Raw genomic sequence first — 20059 nt, forward strand, 5'->3', positions numbered from 1 at the left:
GAGACTTCACTTTCTTTTTGGGGAAAGGGCTTAATCTTTAACAGTAGACAGAATAGATATATCTTGTTAGGTGGAATTATGACCTTATTATTGTCTTTAGGAATTAAATATATATATATATTTTTTTTTTCCTTTTCTTCAGTATTTTATTGGCTATCCTGGGTCTTTACTTTTCTGTATGTATGTTATAATCTGTCATTATTTTTAAAATAGTAATTTTGATAGTGATTGTGTTGAATCTATAGATAAAATATAGAATAATTCACATCATAATAACATTGTATAGTCCAATTTATGCACATGGAATGTCTCTCCATTTATTCAGATCTTTGATATTTTTCATCAGAATTTTGTAGTTTTCCACATATAGACTCTATACATACTTTACAACTTTTACTCTTAGATATTTCATTTTTGGAGGGCTATCATAAGTGATATTTTTAAAAATTTTGAATTCCAAATTTGCTTTGCTACTCTATAAGAGAATTTTGCATATAAATCTTGCATCCTGAGAACTTGTCATGTCTTTTATGCTTTTTCTGATTCAATTGTTGATCATGTGATTTTTCTTCTTTAACTTATGTGGTTGATTACATTGATTTTTGAATGTTGAACCATACCTGCATTCCTGGAATAAATCTAACTTGCTAGTATGTATAATTCTTAGTGTACATTGTTGGAGTTATTTTCTAATATTTTTGAGGGTTTTTGCATCTATTAATATCAGAAATATTGGCCTTTAGTTTTTTTTTCTTTCTTTCTTTTTTTTTTTTTTTGGTAATGGCTTTATCTGTGTTTGATCTTAGGGTAATGGGGATCTCATAGTTAAAAAGTGTTCCTCTTGGGGCTCCTGGGTGGCTCAGTTGATTGCATTTGGCTCAGGTCATGATCCCAGGATCCTAGGATCCAGTCCTTTATTGGATCTGTATCAGGCTCCCTTCTCCACAGGGAGTTTGCTTCTCCCTCTACTCTTCCTCCTGTTCATGATCTCTTTCACTCTTCCTTTCAAATAAATAAATATTTTTTTTTCTTTTTTTAAATAAACTGTTCTTCTTACTTCTATTTTCTGGAATAAATTTTTGAGAACTAACATCATTTTTTCCCCCTAAATGTTTGATAGAATTCACCAAAAATTTTTCTGGGTCTAGTACTTTGTTTTGTGGAAGATTTTTATTTTTTCAATTTCTTTAACAGATATGAGCATCTTCGGTTTTCTATATCTCCTTGGGTACATTTTTAAAGATTTTTTTTAAAAATTTATTTGACAGATCACAAGTAGGCAGAGAGGCAGGCAGAGAGAGACAGGAGGAGGCAGGCTCCCTGCTGAGCAGAGAGCCCGATGCGGAACTCGATTCCAGGAGCCTGAGATCATGACCTGAGCCAAAGGCAGAGGCTTTAACCACTGAGCCACCCAGACGCCCCTCTCCTTGGGTACATTTTTATAATTTGTGTCTTACAACAATTCATCCATCTCTTGTGCTTTATCAAGGAGTTATTCATAGTATATATTTATTATCCTTTTTTGGTCCATGGGATCAGCAGTATAAACCTCTGTATCATTTCTGATATCAGTAACTTGTGTCTTCTTTCCTTTTTAGTTTGTTATCCTGCCTAAAGTTTTATCAATTTTATTAATCTTTTTTAAAACTGTTTTTTTATTGATTTACCTTTTATCATATCTTATAATCTCTTCTGAAGCTGATTGTGACATATCAAGTAACAGGAACATAAGTAAATAGACCTTTGGTGTGAGGTCATGTGTTAATCTAGCTGAGCTTAATTTAGCTGTGCCTGGTATTTGCTATAGTTATAGGTGCCAGAGACTTCAAATCCCTCTAGTGACTTTATTTTCCTCTCCTGTGTTGAATTTGTACTTCCTTCCCTACATTCTCCCTCTCATAAGAGGAAGGAATCCATTGTTATTACACTAGATCCTTGTTAATGTGGTAAAGATTGGGGAAAGGGAAGCACACTATAGTTCTATGGTGTTACAAAGCAGTCTTATAATTAAATCTCTGTTTTTTAGTGGACCTGTGTCAATAGGCTATGACCTTGACAACTATCTCTTAGCCTACCCCCAGCCTCCACTTAGAAGAGATAGATAGGCTAGAAATGAATAGAAGGAGTGCTCTTTCCATACAAGGAATAAGACTCTGGTAAAGTCTTTTTTTCCCCCCTTGAAGTGCAGGTCTTAGTTATGAAAAACTCCCTAGAAATACCAGAGCCAGGAGGGGGTCTGTCTTGGCCCTTTATCATGTTAGCCTATTTATCTTGTAATAAGCTCAGACCTTCAGTCTGAGACATGAAGACTAGAGCTCCAGGAGTTTCTCTCTCACTCTTCTCTATACTCTGCCTTCAATAGGGTATCAAAAATACCATTAAAGTGTTCTGACCTGCTTATGGTTCCAGCAACTTCTGCTTCAGGCAAGCAAATTTTGACTATAATTTCTAGATTCACCTGCCTCTCCATATTTCCCAATAGTGGTTTGCTCTGTAACCTCCATTCTCAGATGGGCCAAGCAAAGTCATTGATTTTTAATTTGTTCAGCTTTTTTCTTGTTGTAGGAATATGTGTGGCAATTCCAAGCTCTTTACATATCATAGCTGTATTCAATTAACTTTGGAGCTTATTCTAACCTGGTAAAGGTTACTGTCATATGCAATTTACAATATCACTGCTAAAATTTATTGATCACTTATGTGTCAAATTGGTATGGCTATAAGCACTTGACACAAATTAATTCATTTGGTTTTCACAACAGTCTATAGAATAGTGATTACTCATATGATCTCTATGTTACAGATATAAAAGCTGTGGCCAGGTTTTAAGAACATAAGTGATATTCGGGGTGCCTGGGTGGCTCAGTGGGTTAAGCCGCTGCCTTCGGCTCAGGTCATGATCCCAGGTCCTGGGTTCGAGCCCCACATCGGGCTTTCTGCTCAGCAGGGAGCCTGCTTCCTCCTCTCTCTCTCTGCCTGCCTCTCTGCCTACTTGTGATTTCTCTCTGTCAAATAAATAAATAAAATCTTTAAAAAAAAAAAAGAACATAAGTGATATGCAATTGAGATTTTTTTTTAAGATTTTATTTATTTATTTGACAGATGGAGATCACAGAGAAGCAGGCAGAGAGAGAGGAGGAAGCAGGCTCCCCGCTGAGCAGAAAGCCCGATGCGATGATGTGATGCGGGGCTTGATCCCAGGACCCTGGGATCATGACCTGAGCCAAAGGCAGAGGCTTTAACCCACTGAGACATCCAGGTGCCGCTGCAATTGAGATTTAAACCTAGAAAGACCATGTGAACTTACTGTGCCATAGAAATATACACTTTCTTTTTATAATAGTTAATCTTACAATATTTAATTTAATGAAGTGCCCAGGCATTTGAAAAACATTCTGAATATGTCTGTGAGGGTATTTGTGGATGAGTTTAAGTTTGAATTATGGACTTAGGAAAGCAGATTGCCCTCCCTAATACAGGTGGGCTTTATCCAATCAACTGAAGACCTGAATAGAACAAAAATGCTAAAAGGGAACTCTTCCTCCTGACTGCTTTTTACTGTCACAAGTCTTTTATAGCCTTTGAACTTGAACTAAAACATTGGCTCCTTTTGGATCTTAAGTCTGCCAACTTTCAGACTAGAACTTACATTAATTCCTTATAATCAATGTCTCTCTCTGTCTTTCTGTGTGTCTTTGTTTCTCTGTCTTTGTTTTCTCTTTCTATTGATCTGTTAGATCTGTTTCTCTGGAGAACCCTGAGTAACAGATGTGCTTATACACCTCTGTAATTACTTAGTTCATTAATTTATTTAGTTACTTATTCATTTATATGAGAGGCCTTAATTATAAAACTTATCTCAAAAACAATAAAGGCCAATATTGATAAACTCAAGAATATCACAATTTTCCATATGACAAAATGTATCAAGGTCAGAAGACAAATGATTAACTGTAAGAAAAGCATGCACAAGTTAAAAGTTCTGAATTCCACTATTCACAGAGTTTTTATAAATCAATAATAAATAAAATCTAAGAAAATACTGAAGAATATATGTTTCTAATAGGGAAATACAGATTTTGAACTTAAGAAAAAGTTGCTGTTAGGCTGTTATGTATAATAATTGCAAGGTTTTGTTTTTTGAAGAGAAATTATAGTTAGGAATGTGAGGTACATTGTACAAATTCCTCTTTGGGAGAGAAAAATTTGCCAATATCCATAAAAATGCACATACACACACTCACTCAGCAATTTCACTGCTGTAACTTTAATATATAAATTTACAGCTATAAATTTGCCATCGACTTTATATCAATAAGACAAAATAATACTACCAGCAATTTCATTTGGAAAAAGAAATCAGGAATTACAATTCATTTTTATGCATACCATTTACATTATGTACATTAACATCAATTGAATATTATATATATACATAAATGTAGTTTGTGGGTATAGTATATATTATATGTATATGTACTTTAAATGTACTACGTAACTCGCACTAAGCAAGACATTAGATATAAAGAAATTGATAGAGCATATTTCTGGTCATTGAGAAACTGAGTTTAATGAGGTCCAAATGGAAACAACAGATAGAAAATTAAAAGAAATGAAAACTCTCCAGTGAATAAAATAGAGTTGTTATATAATTTGATGCCTTTGGCTATGAAGCATAGTCTAAGAAGACTTGAGTATGGGTAAATGTAAGGGAGTCTTGGGAGATGTAGCTGGAATGATAGACATGGTTCAGATCACAAAGTATTTTATTTGGCATGGTATTTGGTTTTTGCCATTCAGACTATGGAGACATCCTTGAAGAATTTCAAGCAAGTAAGTGAAATGATTAGATCTGACTTTAGAAAAAAGATTCTGAAAGTTGTGTACAAAAGACTAGAATGCATAGATACTGCAAGAGGTTTTAGATAGAAGTCCAATGATATTAACAATGGTTTAAATTAAGGCCATACCAGTGCCAAGAAAGGATATAGAGAAGGAGTTTCAAGAAAGGAATGGTCAAATATTTTACATATTACTAAAAGTACAAGCACATTATTCATTATAAAGTTATACGATCTTCTGTTTCAACAATACAGATTTATTAACGACATGGTAAGAACAATTTTATCAGTGGAATGGGACCACTTATCAGATTCACATTAATTAGGGATGACTGGATAGCTCCATAGGTTAAATATCTGCCTTTGTCTCAGGGCTCAGGTCATGATCTCAGTGTCCTGCAATCAAGCCTGCATCTGGCTCCTTGCTTAGTGGGGAGTTTGCTTTTCCCCCTCTCTCTGCTCCTCCCCACTGTTCATGTTCTCCCTCTCTCTCAAATAAATAAATAAAATTTTAAGAAAAGATTCATATTGATTAGCAAGTTATGGAAGTCTATCTATAAGCATAGACTCCTTTCTCAAGAAGTTTATCTGGAGGAAAAGAAAGAAAATATTGTAAAATATTTTAAAAATAGAAAGAAAATATTGTATCTAGAATGAGCACGTGACAAATATTTTTTATGTTTGGGGATGCTTTCAAAGTTTACTCCCAAAGGGAACAGCATCAGGGGTCAATGACAGGCTGCAAATAAGGAAGGGATATATCTCTTACTCTGAGATGAGGGAAAAGTGAGAGTGACCTATGGTTGTACACTAAAGATTAGTGGTCACTGTTTGGCAATTAAAGATCAATGATAGGTGTTTTGTTTTTCTATGAGTCACAAACAGTTGTATTTGGTCACTGGGGAGTAGGAGGAAAGGCAAGGTTGGGTTGATGTGCTTTGAAAATAGAGATCCAAGCATATTAATCATGTCTCCCTATTAAAAAAAAAATACTTGTTTATTTGAGAGAGAGAGAGGGAGCCAGCATGAGCAGGGAAGAGAGGGAGACCTGCATACCTGCTCGGCTCAGTTCTGGGACTCTGGGATAATCATGTCTCCCTATGTAAAGAGTAAACTCTGTGAAGAAAGTGACAATGTCCTGCTTCTTTGTATCATTCATGTTTGGCCTGATAAGCACAATATCATGCTAAGAAACACAGTTGGTGTATTTCCTTAATCATTCCAATCATTTAAAAGTTAAAAACAATGCATCAATGCTATCCATTCACAAATGATGGCTCTTTATATCCCACCTAAAAAATCAGTTTATAGAAATTATGATAAAAAGATCCTTAAGGATTATCTAAATCCACCAAATATCCTAACTTAGAGTGCAAAATCCATCTGATATGCAGAGAAAAATCTATCTGAGCAAGATGTATTGTCAAGCATTAAGCTTGGTTCTTCCTATTTAAAAATCAATAAAAAAATCACATTGCAGGAAATATGATAAATATATTTATGAAAGAATAATATCTTTTCATATTAAAATAATATAGGTCATCCAAAATCTATAACTATATTGATAAATAGATGAATCCACTGTAAATGTGAAATACTATCTGCTAAAGGCAATGGCTATAATTAGTTTGCTAAGTCTCTTTTAGCTTTTCTTATTTTGATCAATTTTGTCCTTTATATTTCGCCAGTAAAGTAAGTGTGACTTGTCCTCTACTGTAGTTCATAGAGAAAAAATGTTATTTTCATCTTCCCTGAAGCAAATAGAGTACAATCACAGCAGAAACGAAAAGGAAAATATAAAATAAAATAAAACAGAGTAACCAGAGTATACATTGGCCTCTTATCAAGGGAATGAAGAAAGAGTAATTTTATTCCCGCAAATATCTTTAAATTCTATTTTTTCCATGAAGTTTTCCTAAAACTCTCTACTGTATGGGGATGTATGTTTCTTTAATTTTATGAGGTACTAGAATATATATATATATATATATATATATATATATATATATATATATATATACTGGTACAGCACCTTGCTATAGCTATTTATTTTGTGCATAGATCATTTTCATGGACTAAAAGAAAGGCCAGATTTTACTTTCACTTTTTGTAAGATTTTAGTTTTATCAATTACCTTTATTGAATGTTTTGTTGAGAGCTTCCAGGCATAGCAATAATATCTTTTTTTTGTTGTTTATTTGGTTTTGGTATTTCAAACAAAGGCATAGTAATATACATAGTTTAGACTCATTATTACTATTCTCTGCTGTATTAGTCAGGGTTTTCCAGAAAAACAAGACCAATAGGATATATAGAGATATACATAAGATGAGATTTACTGTAAATTGGCTTCTGTGATTATGGAGACCTAGGAGTCCCATGATCTGTCATGTACAAGTTAGAAGGTTAGGAAAGCCGGTGGTATAATTCAGCCTCAGTCTAAAGGCTTGAAAACCAGGTGGACCGAGTGGGCAGAAGGATTTCAAAACTCAAGCAAAAAGAGCAAATCCTCTCTTCCTCCAGCTTTTTGTTCTGTTCAGGCACTCAACAGATTAGATGATGCCCACTCAAATCTATCATTTTTACTTGGTCTAGATACAAATGCCAGTCTCTCCCAGGAACATCCTCATAGACACACCAAGTCATATTCTTTTCCCAGCTATCTGTGCATCCTTTGCCGAGTCACGCTGACATATAAGATTAACCATAACATCTGCCAATAGGAGTGATTGCCTATTTTAGGTCAGTGGTTCTTTCTGTTCTGTGTTGACAAACCTACTAACTTTACCTATCCAAGACTGATGAGAACTAGTTCTGCACAGTATATTGAAATTTGACTGCCCCACCACACACATATACACACAAACACATGCACACACATATATACACACTATTGTATTCCTTGGGCTAGACATGTTATATGAAATATTTTTTTTAGTCCTCAGAAATTATAAGCTTACAAGGAAAATATTAACAACAAATGGATGACATTTAAATAAGAGTGAATAAATAAGATGCCAACATTTCAATGTGAAAAATTAGAGTGTAATAGTAATAGTAAACAACTAAATTAAAAAATTAAAGCATGTCCAAAGCAAATTTCAAGTCCATAAACAAAATGTAGGAGAAACCTGCCAAAAACTCAGAGAGAGAGAGAGGGACATAGGATGAGAGAGAGAGAGAGAGAGATCCTTGAATTGTTGCCAACTGCAAATAAGTTATGCTTTGAAATTTCAGGAATATTGGTGGAATCAACGTGGGTCTGATTAGTCTCAAATTAGACTGACATGGACTTTTGAGGAGAATTTGGTGAATCTTCAAATATATAAAAGGCGGGAGTCTTTCCTCTCTTTGTTTCAGTTTTAGAATTTAATTTAGCTTTTAATTCCAGGGAAAGAATTCTTATTTTTAAAATTTTTCTACATTTTTTATTTATTTTATTTTATTTTTTTTAAAGATTTTATTTATTTATTTGACAGAGAGATCATAAGCAGGCAGAGAGGCAGTCAGAGAGAGAGGAGGAAGCAGGCTCCCTGCCGAGCAGAGAGCCCGATGCGGGGCTCGATCCCAGGACTCTGAGATCATGACCTGAGCCGAAGGCAGCGGCTTAACCCACTGAGCCACCCAGGCGCCCCTACATTTTTTATTTAAATTCGAGTTGGTAGGAGTCTGGGTGGCTCAATCAGTTAAGCATCCAACTCTTGATTTTTGATTCAGGTCATGATCTCAGGATTGTGAGATTCAACCCCTTGTCTGACTCAGGCTGGATGTGGAGACTGCTAAAGATTCTCTCTCTCCTTCTCCCTCTGCCCCCCTGCCACCCCCCACTCAGGCACCCTCTCAGACAGATAGATAGATGGATAGATAGAAATATGATAAATAAATAAATAAATTCCTGTTGGTTGACACATAGTGTGATATTAGCTTCAGGTGTACAGTAGTGGTTCATCACTTCCATACAATATCTGATGACAATCACAAGTAAACTCCTTAGCCCCCTTCACCTATTTAATTTCAAAAAAGAGGGAGAAAGACTTTAGATATATCCACCAGAAGCAAAACTTTGACCTTGTTTTGAACCTGACTAAAACTAACTAAAAGAAAAGGAAATGGATAACATTATGAGAGTGATTGTCAAAACTTAACATTGATTAATTTGCTTTTATGGTATTGATACTAATTTTTCTGTGTATAAGTGATTTTGGTTATTTTAAAATGCTATTATATAAAATAAGCCATGAATAAGAACTCAAGTTTTGCTCCTGGTAGATATTATGTTAAGCCTTTCTCCTTTTTTTGAAGTTTCATTTTAAAAAAATTATAAACTCACAGGAAGTTGCAAAAAAAAATGTACAGGGAGGATGCAAGCTTGTCTCAATTTGAGGCTCTTGCAAAATTACAAGACAATGTCAAAGCCAGGAAGTTGACATTGTTCTAATCCATAGAACTTCTTCATGTTCCATGTGCATGTTTTTTTGTGCACTCCGATGTATGTGTGTGCATGTGTATGTGTGTCTACTTTGTAGCTCTATGAAATTTTATCACGTTAGTTTTATGTAACTGTCTATGTGTAATTGTATAAAATTTTGTCACACCTATTTTCGTGCGATGACTACCACAAACACGAAACACAACTTTTCCATCACGGTGCTCTCCCTCATGCAATACATAAGGCTTCTTTTCAGTGAGTGTGTTTTCTATGTTTATATTAAGTAGGCTTCCAGTGAAATAATATGTGACATTTTCATCACTGTAAGAATTATAAATCTTTATTATGCATTTGCAAAGAGAAAGTATAAACAGTCATTCTTGGTTGAGGAGTCAAGATGGCGGAGAAGTAGCAGGCTGAGACTACTTCGGGTAGCGGGAGATCAGCTAAATAGCTTATCTAAAGATTGCAAACACCTACAAATCCAACGGGAAATTGAAGAGAAGAAGAACAGCAATTCCAGAAACAGAAAATCAACCACTTTCTGCAAGGTAGGACTGGCGGAGAAGTGAATCCAAAGCGACGGGAAGATAGACCGCGGGGGGAGGGGCCGGCTCCCGGCGAGCGGCGGAGCAACGGAGCAAAATCAGGACTTTTAAAAGTCTGTTCCGCTGAGGGACATCACTCCAGAGGCTTAACTGGAAGCCCAGGCGGGGTCAGCGCGGCCTCAGGTCCCGCAGGGTCGCAGAAGGATCGGGGGTGTCTGAGTGTCGCAGAGCTTACCGGTATTAGAACGGGGAAGCCGGCTGCAGAGACAGAGCCGAGGAGTGACTCTCAGCTCGGGGTTGCCTTGAACCGGTCTCAGGCTCGGTCAGCTCGGAGCGTGGCCGGAGGCCAGGGTGGCGGGAGTCTTTGGGCGCTGTTCTCTGAGGGCGCACTGAGGAGTGGGGCCCCGGGCTCTCGGCTCCTCCGGGCCGGACACCGGGAGGCCGCCATCTTTATTCCCGTCCTCCGGACTCTACGGAAAGCGCTCAGGGAACAAAAGCTCCCGAAAGCGAACCCCAGCGGATTACTCAGCACGGCCCCGGGTAAGGGCGGTGCAACTCCGCCTGGGGCAAAGACGCTTGAGAATCACTACAACGGGCCCCTCCCCCAGAAGATCAACGGGAAACCCAGCCAGGACCAAGTTCACCTACCAAGGAGAGCGGCGGAATTCCAGAGGAGAAGAAAGCAAAGCACGGAACTCATGGCTTTCTCCCCATGATTCTTTAGCCTTGCAGTTAATTTAATTTTTTTTTCTTTTTCAATTTTTTTTTCTTTTTCTCTTCTTCTGCTGAATTTTTTTTAACTTTTACCGTTTTCTTTTTTTAACGTTTTTTTAAATAATTTATCTAATATATATATATTTTTCCTCTTTTTATATTTTTACTTTATCGGCTTTCTTTTTTTTAATAGTTTCTTTTTTTTTTTTCTTTCTTTCTGAACCCCTTTTTCCCCTTTCTCCCCCCTCACAATTCGGGATCTCTTCTGATTTCGCTAAAGCATATTTTCCTGGGGTTGTTGCCACCCTTTTAGTATTTTACTTGCTCCTTCATAAACTCTTATCTGGACAAAATGACAAGGCGGAAAAATTCACAACAAAAAAAAGAACAAGAGGCAGTACCAAAGGCTAGGGACCTAATCAATACAGACATTGGTAATATGTCAGATATAGAGTTCAGAATGACGATTCTCAAGGTTCTAGCCGGGCTTGAAAAAGGCATGGAAGATATTAAAGCAACCCTCTCAGGAGATATAAAAGCCCTTTCTGGAGAAATAAAAGAACTAAAATCTAACCAAGTTGAAATCAAAAAAGCTATTAATGAGGTGCAATCAAAAATGGAGGCTCTCACTGCTAGGATAAATGAGGCAGAAGAAAGAATTAGCGATATAGAAGACCAAATGACAGAGAATAAAGAAGCTGAGCAAAAGAGGGACAAACAGCTACTGGACCACGAGGGGAGAATTCGAGAGATAAGTGACACCATAAGACGAAACAACATTAGAATAATTGGGATTCCAGAAGAAGAGGAAACAGAGAGGGGAGCAGAAGGTATATTGGAGAGAATTATTAGAGAGAATTTCCCCAATATGGCAAAGGGAACAAGCATCAAAATTCAGGAGGTTCAGAGAACCCCCCTCAAAATCAATACGAATAGGTCCACACCCCGTCACCTAATAGTAAAATTGACAAGTCTTAGTGACAAAGAAAAGATCCTGAAAGCAGCCCGGGAAAAGAAGTCTGTAACGTACAATGGTAAAAATATTAGATTGGCAGCAGACTTATCTACAGAGACCTGGCAGGCCAGAAAGAGCTGGCATGATATATTCAGAGTACTAAATGAGAAAAACATGCAGCCAAGAATACTATATCCAGCTAGGCTATCATTGAAAATAGAAGGAGAGATTAAAAGCTTCCAGGACAAACAAAAACTGAAAGAATTTGCAAATACCAAACCAGCTCTACAGGAAATATTGAAAGGGGTCCTCTAAGCAAAGAGAGACCCTCAAAGTAGTAGATCAGAAAGAAACAGAGACAATATACAATAACAGTCACCTTACAGGCAATACAATGGCACTAAATTCATATCTCTCAATACTTACCCTGAATGTTAATGGGCTAAATGCCCCAATCAAAAGACACAGGGTATCAGAATGGATAAAAAAACAAAAACCATCTATATGTTGCCTACAAGAAACTCATCTTAAACCCGAAGACACCTCCAGGTTTAAAGTGAGGGGGTGGAAAAGAATTTACCATGCTAATGGACATCAGAAGAAAGCAGGAGTGGCAATCCTTATAGCAGATCAATTAGATTTTAAGCCAAAGACTATAATAAGAGATGAGGAAGGACACTATATCATACTCAAAGGAACTGTCCAACAAGAAGATCTAACAATTTTAAATATCTATGCCCCTAACGTGGGAGCAGCCAACTATATAATTAATAACAATAATAACCAATTAATAACAAAATCAAAGAAACACATCGACAAGAATACAATAATAGTAGGGGATTTTAACACTCCCCTCACTGAAATGGACAGATCATCCAAGCAAAAGATCAACAAGGAAATCAAGGCCTTAAATGACACACTGGACCAGATGGACATCACAGATATATTCAGAACATTTCATCCCAAAGCAACAGAATACACATTCTTCTCTAGTGCACATGGAACATTCTCCAGAATAGATCACATTCTTGGTCCTAAATCAAGTCTCAACCGGTATCAAAAGATTGGGATCATTCCCTGCATATTTTCAGACCACAATGCTCTAAAGCTAGAACTCAATCACAAGAGGAAATTTGGAAAGAACCCAAATACATGGAGACTAAACAGCATCCTTCTAAAGAATGAATGGGTCAACCAGGAAATTAAAGAAGAATTGAAAAAATTTATGGAAACAAATGATAATGAAAACACAACGGTTCAAAATCTGTGGGACACAACAAAGGCAGTCCTGAGAGGAAAATATATAGCGGTACAAGCCTTTCTCAAGAAACAAGAAAGATCTCAGGTACACAACCTAACCCTACACCTAAAGGAGTTGGAGAAAGAACAAGAAAGAAACCCTAAACCCAGCAGGAGAAGAGAAATCATAAAGATCAGAGCAGAAATCAATGAAATAGAAACCAAAAAAACAATAGAACAAATCAACGAAACGAGGAGCTGGTTCTTTGAAAGAATTAATAAGATTGATAAACCCCTGGCCAGACTTATCAAAAAGAAAAGAGAAAGGACCCAAATAAATAAAATCATGAATGAAAGAGGAGAGATCACAACGAACACCAAAGAAATACAGACAATAATAAGAACATACTATGAGCAACTCTACGCCAACAAATTTGACAATCTGGAAGAAATGGATGCATTCCTAGAGACATATAAACTACCACAACTGAACCAGGAAGAAATAGAAAGCCTGAACAGACCCATAAGCAGTAAGGAGATTGAAACAGTCATCAAAAATCTCCAAACAAACAAAAGCCCAGGGCCAGACGGCTTCCCGGGGGAATTCTACCAAACATTTAAAGAAGAACTAATTCCTATTCTCCTGAAACTGTTCCACAAAATAGAAATAGAAGGAAAACTTCCAAACTCATTTTATGAGGCCAGCATCACCTTGATCCCAAAACCAGACAAGGATCCCAACAAAAAAGAGAACTACAGACCAATATCCTTGATGAACACAGATGCAAAAATTCTCGCCAAAATACTAGCCAATAGGATTCAACAGTACATTAAAAGGATTATTCACCACGACCAAGTGGGATTTATTCCAGGGCTGCAAGGCTGGTTCAACATCCGCAAATCAATCAATGTGATACAACACATTAATAAAAGAAAGAACAAGAACCATATGATACTCTCCATAGATGCTGAAAAAGCATTTGACAAAGTACAGCATCCCTTCCTGATCAAAACTCTTCAAAGTGTAGGGATAGACGGCACATACCTCAATATTATCAAAGCCATCTATGAAAAACCCACCGCAAATATCATTCTCAATGGAGAAAAACTGAAAGCTTTTCCGCTAAGGTCAGGAACACGGCAGGGATGTCCGTTATCACCACTGCTATTCAACATAGTACTAGAAGTCCTAGCCTCAGCAATCAGACAACAAAAGGAAATTAAAGGCATCCAAATCGGCAAAGAAGAAGTCAAACTATCACTCTTCGCAGATGATATGATACTCTATGTGGAAAACCCAAAAGACTCCACTCCAAAACTGCTAGAACTTGTTCAGGAATTCAGTAAAGTGTCAGGATATAAAATCAATGCACAGAAATCAGTTGCATTTCTCTACACCAACAACAAGACAGAAGAAAGAGAAATTAAGGAGTCCATCCCATTTACAATTGCACCCAAAACTATAAGATACCTAGGAATAAACCTAACCAAAGAGACTAAGAATCTATACTCAGAAAACAATAAAGTACTCATGAAAGAAATTGAGGAAGACACAAAGAAATGGAAAAATGTTCCATGCTCCTGGATTGGAAGAATAAATATTGTGAAAATGTCTATGCTACCTAAAGCAATCTACACATTTAATGCAATTCCTATCAAAGTAACATCCATTTTTTTCAAAGAAATGGAACAAATAATCCTAAAATTTATATGGAACCAGAAAAGACCTCGAATAGCCAAAGGAATATTGAAAAAGAAAGCCAAAGTTGGTGGCATCACAATTCCGGACTTCAAGCTCTATTACAAAGCTGTCATCATCAAGACAGCATGGTACTGGCACAAAAACAGACACATAGTTCAATGGAACAGAATAGAGAGCCCAGAAATGGACCCTCAACTCTATGGTCAACTCATCTTCGACAAAGCAGGAAAGAATGTCCAATGGAACAAAGACAGCCTCTTCAATAAATGGTGTTGGGAAAATTGGACAGCCACATGCAGAAAAATGAAATTGGATCATTTCCTTACACCACACACGAAAATAGACTCAAAATGGATGAAGGATCTCAATGTGAGAAAGGAATCCATCAAAATCCTCGAGGAGAACACAGGCAGCAACCTCTTCGACGTCAGCCGCAGCAACATCTTCCTAGGAACATCACCAAAGGCAAGGGAAGCAAGGGCAAAAATGAACTTTTGGGATTTTATCAAGATCAAAAGCTTTTGCACAGCAAAGGAAACAGTGAACAAAACCAAAAGACAACTGACAGAATGGGAGAAGATATTTGCAAATGACATATCAGATAAAGGGCTAGTGTCCAAAATCTATAAAGAACTTAGCAAACTCAACACCCAAAGAACAAATAATCCAATCAAGAAATGGGCAGAGGACATGAACAGACATTTCTGCAAAGAAGACATCCAGATGGCCAACAGACACATGAAAAAGTGCTCCATATCACTCGGCATCAGGGAAATACAAATCAAAACCACCATGAGATATCACCTCACACCAGTCAGAATGGCTAAAATTAACAAGTCAGGAAATGACAGATGCTGGCGAGGATGCGGAGAAAGGGGAACCCTCCTACACTGTTGGTGGGAATGCAAGCTGGTGCAACCACTCTGGAAAACAGCATGGAGGTTCCTCAAAATGTTGAAAATAGAACTACCCTATGACCCTGCAATTGCACTGCTGGGTATTTACCCTAAAGATACAAACATAGTGATCCGAAGGGGCACGTGCACCCGAATGTTTATAGCAGCAATGTCTACAATAGCCAAACTATGGAAAGAACCTAGATGTCCATCTACAGACGAATGGATAAAGAAGATGTGGTATATATACACAATGGAATACTATGCAGCCATCAAAAGAAATGAAATCTTGCCATTTGCGACGACGTGGATGGAACTAGAGGGTATCATGCTTAGCGAAATAAGTCAATCGGAGAAAGACAACTATCATATGATCTCCCTGATATGAGGGAGAGGAGATGCAACATGGTGGGTTGAGGGGGTAGGAGAAGAGTAAATGAAACAAGATGGGATTGGGAGGGAGACAAACCGTAAGTGACTCTTAATCTCACAAAACAAACTGAGGGTTGATGGGGGGAGGGGGTTGGGAGAGGGCGTGGGGTTATGGATATCGGGGAGGGTATGTGCTATGGTTGTGAAGTGTGTAAACCTGGCGATTCGCATACCTGTACCCCTGGGGATAAAAATATATGTTTATAAAGCTGTAAAAAAAAAAAAAAAAAAAAAAAAAGAAAGAAAGAAAGGATGAATACCCAAGTTTTGTAGCAACATGGACGGGACTGGAAGAGATTATGCTGAGTGAAATAAGTCAAGCAGAGAGAGTCAATTATCATATGGTTTCACTTATTTGTGGAGCATAACAAATAGCATGGAGGACAAGGGGAGATGGAGAGGGGAGTTGAGGGAAATTGGAAGGGGAGGTGAACCATGAGAGACTATGGACTCTGAAAAACGATCTGGGAATTTTGAAGGGGTGGGGGGTGGGAGGTTGGGGCACCAGGTGGTGGGTATTGTGGAGGGCACAGATTGCATGGAGCACTGGGTGTGGTGCAAAAATAATGAATACTGTTATGCTGAAAAAAAAAAAAATAAAAAAAAAAAATAAACAGTCATTCTTTGCTATATAACTATGTTCACTGTGACATAGAAAATGTGTGGCTTAATGACATTCATTTCAATGTGATAACTGTAAGTTATTTCTTAGGTATTTCCAAGCCCGTTTTGGATGTCATTTGATTTCCCTTCACTTAAATTATCTCACTATTATGGATTGTATTTGTGACTAAAGGAAGAACAGAATGGGGGAAATTTTATAGTTGAGATCCTCTCAAACACTTGATTTGTTTCAAAGTGGTAACCAGGCAGTAGAAGAATGGTTATTTTATAATCACATGTACTAGTTTTTTCCTCTCTGCTTCATTATTTAGCATCATCAATTTCCTCCTATGGCCACTGAAAGGAGCTAGGAAAAAAATATCTAATTAAGAGTTTATGTCTTCATCATTACATCTCAGGTTAAAATGCTGTCTGTAGCACAATGTAAAAAGACTTAAGTGGTGCGGTTTCAGTAAAGATTGTTTTTTTGAGATTGGAACCCTTTTTAATTAACCTGAATCCTTGATTGGGCCCCAATCCTTTTTCTCTTTTGTAAAACTTGAGTGTTTTTGAAGAGCATTTTTTCATTGTATATTTCATTTCTTTTTTTTTTAAGATTTTATTTATTTATTTGACAGAGATCACACATAGGCAGAGAGGCAGGCAGAGAGAAGGTGGGGGAAGCAGGCTCCCCGCCGAGCAGAGAGCCCGATGTGGGGTTCAATCCCAGGACCCAGGGATCACGACCTGAGCCGAAGGCAGAGGCTTTAACCCACTGAGCCATCCAGGTGCCCCTATTTCATTTCTTTTAAATAAATTTTAAATACATGGTCGTAGGACTATGTATACTCTTACTGTATGTAGGCAATTATATACTAATCTTCTACTGACATGATTTCCAGAGGCTAAAGGTATATGTGTTGCCAAAGCAAGCACATCCAGAGGCTAAAAATAAATAAAAGTAATTCCCCAAACTGTTAGAAAATCTGAAACTATGATGTTTAAGTAGATATAAATCTGCAAGCTATATTAAAAAAAATATAACTGTAAATTCTGACTTGTCACCATCCAGGAAATTAGCAATCAATTTAATCAATATTAAACAGAAGGAGTTCACATTCTGTTTCTGTCTCTCAAACTTGTGCTTTTATTTTCAAAAAAAACTTTACTCATAGAGTTATTAATGATATAAAACACAGAAATGCTTAATTTCCTTTTTTTTAGTGATCCAGTAACTTGTTTTGAATGATAAAGGAAATTTAGTCATCCTACTGTTTCCAGATAGTAGAACTTAGCATGCCCACAAACACACACACACACAATTGCCTAAGAACTTATTGAATTTAAAAACCTTAATAATTATACATTTTTGTGACTTTTAGCTGGCATAATGGTGAGGTAGAATCTAGTGTTCTTTACGATCAGTCATACTAACAGCTTTGCTTATGTATTTTTTGTGTTTTTATTAATATATATCTACAAAGTACTTTCATCTCCAACTACAGTTTTAGATAGCATGTCGAATGGTGTGATAACTTTCAGAAAAAAAAATATATAATATCCAACATTTTCTCTCACTGATTTAAATATTTTTCCCCAATCCTTGGTTTTGTCATTTTTTAAATTTCTTTTTCCTTCCCCACTCAGACTACACTGTCCTTTTCTTCTTTTGATTAAGATAGTCTCCCATTAAGTGTGCCATCATTTGGCCTGACACTTTATTGCCTCTCTTGCCTTATCAAACTTCAGCAGGCTATTAACCCCAACTCCAGTTCTGAAAAAACTGTCCTTGTCTCTGCTGCAATTTTGTCCCATTATCTTTTTAATCATTTTACCCTATCATCGTTTTAATCAGTTCCACATAAAAGCTAATTTAAAAATGGCAAAGCAGAAAGAGGGGATTCTGATGGTACAGGTATTTATTAAGGGTCCACTTAGTCTTCAGACCTTGCTAAAGTCTGTGGACATAGAAGAGACACATAAATGTGTCCTTGTTGATGCTGATCTACACTACCATAAGTCATATTGTAAACTCCATGTATAGTGTCCATGAATCCATTCATATAATTACCATCTGCTTTGTACATAGCACTTTTACTAAGTACCTTGGAATAACAATCTAAATAAATGGGTTTATAATGACAATATAATAAAAAAAGCACATATTTTCATCAAGTGAACAATTTAAAATACCCATAAAATCAGAAAGTAATTAATAAGAGGTAGTATCTGGGATTTTAAAAATGTAATCTCAGTTAATTCTCACAACACCTTAGAAAGTTTCCTATAGTTGTAATCCACATTTATAGATGGAAACAACCAAACTATGCAGATTATACATCTTCATGTGGTATTCCAGGCTTGAGACCAACTCTAACTTTGTGTCAACATCTGTGCTCATAACCAATATAAATTTCCTATTTTAAAATGCAGAGAAGCAAAATATGGCAACCTCCCACTTAATAGAAATGGTTTTACAACATAATACACTATACAATAGTAAGATGGGTTTTTTTTAATTTATTTTATTTTATTTTTTTTAATTTGACAGACAGAGATCACAAGTAGGCAGAGAGGCAGGCAGAGAGAGAGAGGAGGAAGCAGCCTCCCCACTGAGCACAGAGCCCGATGCGGGGCTCGATCCCAGGACCCTGGGATCATGACCTGAGCCGAAGGCAGAGGTTTTAACCTACTGAGCTACCCAGGCGCCCCGTAAGATGGGTTTTAGATAGAGATTAGAAGGCACGACAACAACTGGTCATATTTTACAACTGCAACCTGCATTGCACTCCAACCTGACAGTCATTTAGCGTTTGCATCGCTACTCTCTACTGCAGAGAGCTCACTTCCTGCACTGCCAATGATTTCATTATTGGTCAGCCATGTCTGTTAATACACTCATTGACTCAACATAAATTTTGGGGGTACTTTTATGTGAAGGGCAACGTGCCAAGTACTAAAGAAGACATAATGATGTGTTAAGATATGGCGCTGTGTTCAAGAAGTTAAAGATCTATTAAAGGTTTTTATTATTTTTCCTAATTTGAGCAAAAATTTGCTTCCTAATTATTTTCATATGCCAAACCTTATAATGATTTTGAGAACAATGGATAATGAGTTACTGTATACTTTGATCTGGCAGCCTTTCAAATATATGAAAAAAGCCATCTCTCCTTAGTCTTTTCTTTTTAAAGATTTTATTTATTTATTTGACAGAGATCACAAGTAGGCAGAGAGGCAGGCAGAGAGAGATGGGGGAAGCAGGCTCCCTACTGAGCAGAGAGCCCGATGTGGAGCTCGATCTCAGGACCCTGGGATCATGACCTGAGCTGAAAGCAGAGGCTTTAACCCACTGAGCCACCCAGGCACCACTCTCCTTAGTCTTATTCTTTTAAAAGCTGATAATTCTTGAATCCTTTAAATGTATTAACCCTCACCATCCATACAGCTCTCATGTTTATATAGTATAATTTTTAAAATGTGGATTTTTAAATTTTTTAATTTAATTAATTTAAATTAATTAAATTTTTAAATTAAATATAACAATCTAGATTCATACCAAATTTAATGAGAAGTATATTTCCCATGATCTCCACATTATACTTTTCTTAATGCAACTTAATTGTGTAATTGTATATTTGTACCATTTATATCATGTTTATATTTCATATTAATCTTATGGCCAGCTATAGACACAGGT

This window comes from Lutra lutra, chromosome 2 (assembly GCF_902655055.1).
Source record: "Lutra lutra chromosome 2, mLutLut1.2, whole genome shotgun sequence".
Taxonomy (NCBI): Eukaryota; Metazoa; Chordata; class Mammalia; order Carnivora; family Mustelidae; genus Lutra; species Lutra lutra.